This window comes from Triticum aestivum, chromosome 5A (genome assembly GCF_018294505.1).
Source record: "Triticum aestivum cultivar Chinese Spring chromosome 5A, IWGSC CS RefSeq v2.1, whole genome shotgun sequence".
Classification (NCBI taxonomy): domain Eukaryota; kingdom Viridiplantae; phylum Streptophyta; class Magnoliopsida; order Poales; family Poaceae; genus Triticum; species Triticum aestivum.
In genome coordinates, this window is record NC_057806.1 from 701192174 (window position 1) to 701199061 (window position 6888).

Sequence of the window (6888 nt, forward strand, 5' to 3'; positions counted from 1 at the left end):
GATTTCGATGCAAATTCAATTTGGAGAATAGAAATTACCCCTTTATTAAAAAAGATTCGATCGTTGTGCTCTTCTATTTGATCCGTTGGGACAAAGGAGGTTAGAATTTATTGATTGTGAATGTATAAGAATACCCGTTTTAAGTGACTTTAAGATTTGTGCAACTTTTTTTTTTGAAAGAAGATTTGTGTAACTTTTAAGGCGTGCAGCGAAGAAAAACTAAAAAACAATTGTGCCAGTTTGGACTTCACATGCAAAGGCAACCTTCTCTATCGATGGAGATATATAAGTTTAAAGGCATGGATCTGATTTGACAGTCACGAAGTGGGGGCAAGCTTTGTGGTGCCGCGGAGCCGTTCGATGTGTATGGCAATTCCCTCCCTTGGTGCCTCACCATCTCTGGAATGCATTAGTTCGTGGCCCGTGGCGAGACATATACCAGGCATAGTCGCGTCGAATAAATAGGACAGAAAGTTGCGGCGCGGGTTCGCTTACCACGTGATGAAAGCTATCTAGCTGGGTCGGGTCGTTTGCTGCCATCCCTTTCCTTGGTGATGTTGGAAAACGTCATTGCTTGCCTCTGTCTTCCAAACATAAATAACCATGGAAACAACAGGCGTCTGTTGGCAATACAAGAGCGACACGTAGTACGCCGCAGGTTCCCTTCTTCCTTTTTTCAAGGAAGGAAAAGCTGTGCCTGCATTATTATAGTCAATGAATGAACATCACCAAATACAAACTTGTGATGGGCGCGCCCTTGTCGCGTTCAGCATGTGGCCGACCATCGAATCAACCTACCTCGGACGGTGCCACCGGAGTGGTGAATCATCAAAAGACGGGCAGTTCCTTTTTTCGGAAAAAGTTGGCCGTCGCCATCTGCCACATTATTATCATCTTGAATCCGGCGCTATGTGGCCTATGTGGTAGACGATAATGACATGCATGGCCATAGTGGGGAGTAGTTTAGACTAGTGTAATAGTGCAAAGTAATATAGTAGTAGTGTCATATATGACTTCATTTATTAGCTTGTAGACTCATTCTTTCTCGGAAAATGCTATGTTACAATATGTTACTCTAAACATCTCTTTTTTTATTAATTACATGCCACATAAACAATTTTTTTTTGAAGTGTGCTATGTTACTATCTAAGTTATTCCCACTGTGACTACCTTAAGAGTGTCCATGGCCGGTACATTTGACCATCTTCTTGTAAATAGATTTATGCATGCACCATATATCAGCTACTACTACCTCTGTTTTGGTTCATAGGTCCCCTTCGTATTAAATGTAAAATTCTGACCATAGATTTAAGTAACAAAACGTCAATGTATGCCATAAAAAATTATACCATTGAAAATTATGCTCAAATACGAAATCAACGATATAATTTTTAATGACAAGCATTGATATTTTGTTAGTTAAATCTATGATCAAAATTTAATACAAAATATAAAAAGGGCTAGTAAATTATGACGGAGGTAGTAGTTCGTAGACGGCCCAACCAAGGACAAGGAGCAGCTAGCCAGCCCGAATGAACCTCTGAGGTCATTGGTAAAAAATAGAATTATTTTCTTCATAATGTACGGTGACTGTACATTAATTTTAGTCTGTTTTTTATCAAATTTGTGGGGTCCGTTGACACCATAGCTTGTCCATAGAATTGCCACTAGCTGGGGCCACCGCCAAGGATAAACTGAAACATACGCAAGAAAAGAAAAAGAAAAAAAAGGAAGCACTAAAATGAGTTAGGGTTTGCCTTGTCTCGTCGCTAGCATTCTTCATCAGAAGAGGACAAATTAGGTTTTTGGAAAGCATTTCACGTTACTACTTGTATTCTTCACCACAGATCGACTACCCCCAAGGTCAATCCCCGTTGTGCGCCGTTATCACCAATGTTTGTGTGGTCTGGTCTTCGCCAATGTTGTCCTCAAACAACATCGCCTTTGGGCCAGGTGCCGCCACTACATCTGCAACCGATTAGTATACGTGTTGTGATCTGATCGATCTTTTATTATGACTACTATTGCATGTGTGATGTTGGTGTTCATGATGTTATGTTCATCTTGTTTGCATGTCTAGTGTTTTCAATAAGTTATCACACAAGTATAACACTATACCATTCTAGTTTCCAAATAGTTTCAGGATTTTGCAATAATTTTGTAAAAATAATAATTGGGTGAATTGACCCCAGTAATAATATATGTCATCTTACTATCGAATGGCCTCTACTCTCAAAAATGTCACTTTGACACCTCAAGCTTGCATAAATTGCATATTAAAATGTATGCAAAATATCCACGATGGATGCAATTATTATAACTTAGTTTGGTCAATCAAGAAGTTTTTTATATTAGCAAATAGAGATAGAAAAGATCTTGAGCTAACTTACGTGGCACATCTCGTCATTCAATACATATTTCATATGTTAACAGAGAGTCTATTTATTTATTTTTCTTTTTTGCGAGAAAAGTTCTGATCTATTCATCAAGTATTCAAGATAGTACAAAGAACATTAGAAATAAGATGTTACATCCAGGTTATTGAAAATATGAGCAAATTACTATGACATTTAATCTCAATAAACAGCAAATAAATCATGTAGACATTAACTAAGATTGAATTAATCATGCGGACATGCATAGTAGATGAACATATCGAATCTAGGCACATAGTACAAACATGAACTCTACTACGATCTCGAATAAGAAGGACAGAATCACATACAGTGCAACGGGAGCAGAACTGTTGGCGTTGATGTTGTCGCCCATGTAGTTGAGGAAGAGGTTGCCGAGGTCGGCAAAGAACTCGTCGTTGGCGAAGTCATCGCTGCCAGCAGTCGCGTGAGTGCACTCCCCAAAAATCTGATCGCCCCTCTCCCGTACAAGATCACGAGAGGCGGGGTTCCGGAGGCCTGTTGTCCCTTCTCACGGTGAACGCCAGAAGGAGGGATGGAGAAGACTTGCGTGGCAGCGCAATGATCTGGAATGGTGTGAAACCATACGATGCGCCAACGGCTAGGGTAGACGTCTGTCTGACTATATAATACGGGCCGGTAGGTCATGGCACTACTAGGAAAAGGGCTATAGATGAAATGACACTAATGGCGCACCAGACATGTGGTGTGCCACTACTATATACTAATGGCGCACCATGTGCTGGTGCGCCATTAGTGTCTAGTAACAAAAACTTTTTTTTTCATTTTTCCAAACATACTAATGGCGCACCAGGCACACTGCGCCATTACTAGTTCTAACTAGTAATGGCGCACCAACCACCAAGTGCGCCACTACTGTATTTTTTTATTCTTTTTTTTGCAAAACTACTAATGGCGCACCGTGGCATAGTGCGCCATTACTAGTTTAAACTAGTAATGGCGCACTCTGCCACGGTGCGCCATTAGTATGTATGTATGTATATATATTATTATTATTATTATTTTGCAAAACTACTAATGGCGCACCACCAGCAGGTGCGCCATTAGTATGTAGGGTTACTAGTGGCGCATGAGTGGGTGGTGCGCCATTAGTTACCTGGGACCAGCTAGATATTTTGGACAACCACACCTACACACTCACTTTCCCCACTCCATTCCCTCCACCTCCTTCTCCAAGCTTGTGTCGGCTGCCTCCTCCTCCTCACCTCATTTGCACCATAAATTCATAAAAATTAAGTGGTTAAATTACCTTTTAGAGGTAAGTAAGGGGAAAGCTATCTTTATGTTGTAGATCTACTTTTTTTCTCCCTAGCTCGCTCCAACAACGTGCACATGCACTTTTTGTGGCCTAGCTAGATCTATGTATGTTTGTGGTGTTGCATATATTTGTGTTGTTGCATATATGTTTGTGTTTGCAGGTACCAGTATTTGAAATGCGATAGTTGCCAATATTTTGCCGGAATGTTGATTCATTTCCGTTTCGGCGAGAATTTTGGCACTATGCATTCTTTTTGGTCCTATTTTTAGGGAAAGTCATGCCAAATTTTTTCTTGGTTCTAAAATATCGTTTTGCTCTACCCCGCAGGCGACCATGGTCCGCACGATGACCGAAGGCATCGTGAATAGGTTTTTGAGCTCCGTGAAGGCCGAGATGCTTCAAAATAACGAGACGGAGATAAGATGTCCGTGTCGAAGATGCAAGCTGAAGAGCGTTATTGCGGACCCGGATTCCGGGCAGGTGCGGGACCACCTGCTCTTGCGTCGTTTCATGGATGGCTATCGGTGGCAAGGTGATGAAGATGACTATGAAGTCGTCCATGGGGGCCGGGAAAGAATAGAGGAAGGGCAGCAAGACAACCACCGCGGCTCGGGCGGCCCAGAAGACGAAGAATCTTCAGGACATGATCACGACGGTGATGCTGTACACAGTCATCATGTAGAAGATGCCGGACATGATGATGAGGAAGATCAAGACGAAGGGCATGATCATGAAGATGAAGATGCCAGAGCAGACGACGATGGAGGCTGGGTGCAGGACCCTCATATTCAAGAGCTGCTTCTTAAGCAGATGGATAACGCAAGAGCTGTCGCTCGAGAGAAAGCCAAGCTGGATCAACTGGAGATAGACGCAGTTACTCCATTGTATGAAGGATGCAGGCCCGAGGATACCCGCCTGAAAGTAACGCTCATGGCTCTGGAGATGAAGGTAAAACACAAAACGACCGACGCATGCTTCGACGAGAACATGTCATTCTGGCACGAATGTCTTCCCAAGGGGAACAAGTGCCCGACCAGTTTTGAGGAGGCGAAGAAAATCGTGTGTCCTCTGGATTTACCGCACGTGAAATACCATGTGTGCATGAACAAATTGCATCATTTATCGGGACGAGCACGCGGAGTCTACCATATGCCCAGTGTGCGGCGTCACTCGATACAAGAAGAGGAAGAAAGCTCCTCGAAAAGTGGTGTGGTACTTTCCGATCACTCCTCGTCTGCAGCGGTATTTCGCGGACCCTAAGGTAGCAAAGCTCCTGCGTTGGCACGCGGATAGGGAGGAGAAGAAGCGGGAAGATGACGGAAATGATCCGGAGATAAATAAAAAAGACAAGATACTGAGTCACCCTAAGGATGCGAGCTAGTGGCAAGCGTTGAACTTCGAAGACCCAGAATTTGGGAACGATCCAAGGAACATCGTGCTGGGCGCGAGCACCGATGGAGTCAATCTGTTTGGCAGCCAAAGAAGCACACATAGCACCTGGCCTGTGTTTGTGTGGATGTACAACCTCCCCCCTGGTTGTGCATGAAGAGGAAGTACATTCACATGAGTATGCTAATTGAAGGGCCGAAACAACCAGGGAACGACATCAATATGTATCTGGGGCTGCTGAAAGAGGAGCTAGACACGCTGTGGAAAACGCTAGCCAATACGTGGGACGCCGCAGAGAAAGAATATTTCCCTATGAGAGCCGCACTGCACACAACGGTGCATGACTATCTCGGTTACGGATATCTCGCGGGGCAGGTGGTCCACGGATTTTCTGGATGCGTCAGGTGCATGGATGACACAATGTATCACCAGCTAGATAGAGATCCCGGGTCTTCGAAAACCGTGTTCATGGGACATCGAAGGTGGCTTCGCGATGATGACCCGTGGAGAAAACGCAAGGATCTGTTCGATGGTGAAACCGAACCCCGAAGACGCCCGCGTATGAGGAGCGGCGAGGAAATAGACGAGCTGTTGAAAAATTGAAAAGATTGCCCACTGGTGGGAAAGAAGCAAAAGGCGCCAGAGCCGGGAAAGAAGCGAAAAGCGCCAGAGCCGCTCTGAAGGTATGGAAAACGAGGTCTGTTTTCTGGGACTTGTCGTAATGGAAGATCCACCGTGTGCCTCACAGCCTTGATGTCATGCATATCACAAAGAACGTGTGCGAGAGTCTGCTTGGTACCCTGCTCAACATGCCAGAGAGGACCAAAGATGGGACGAAAGCAAGGGCAGACTTGAAATCAATGGGCATCAGGCAGGAGCTTCACGCTAATGATGATGATGATGATGATGATGGTGATGATGAGGCGAAGCAGGACACAGAAAGTCGTTGCAAAGGAAAAAAGGCCAAGAAGACCGGAAATGAATACCCTCCCACGTGCTTCACTCTAAGTCAGGAGGAGATCGAACAGTTTTTCACCTGCCTCGTAGGAGTAAAACTTCCTTACGGTTACGCGGGGAAGATAAGCAGATACCTAGACCCAGCGAAGCAGAAGTTCAGCGGGATGAAGTCTCACGACTGTCACGTGCTAATGACGCAGATACTTCCAGTTGCAATCCGTGTGATCATGGACGCACACGTCGGTGAAATGCTATTTGTCCTATGCAACTTTTTCGATGTCATCTCTTGGAAGTCGGTTGGCGTGAGGCAACTCAGAAGGCTACAGGAAGAGATCATGGTGATACTATGCGAGCTTGAGATGTACTTCCCGCCCGCATTCTTCGACGTTATGGTGCATCTGCTGGTCCATATCGTGGAGGATATCATCCAACTCGGGCCGATGTTCCTGCACAGCATGATGCCATTCGAAAGGATGAATGGTGTCATCAAAGGATACGTTCGCAACATGTCACGTCCAGAGGGAAGCATAGCCAGGGGCTTTCTGACCGAAGAGTGCATCTCCTACTGCACGAATTATCTAGGCATCAAGAACCCCGTTGGTCTGCCCGTCAATAGGCATCTCGGCAGGCTCGCTGGATGGGGTCACCGTGAGGGTCACCGCGAAATGCATGTCGACTTCGAGGGTCGACTCGCCGACTTTGAAAGAGCAAACCTAGTCGCGCTACAACACATAGACGTGGTCGATCCTTGGGTGGTAGAGCACAAAACCTTTATTGAGAAGATGTACAATAACCGAGGCCAACAGAGGACGGACGGAGATATAATCAAAGAGCACAACTCATGTTTCA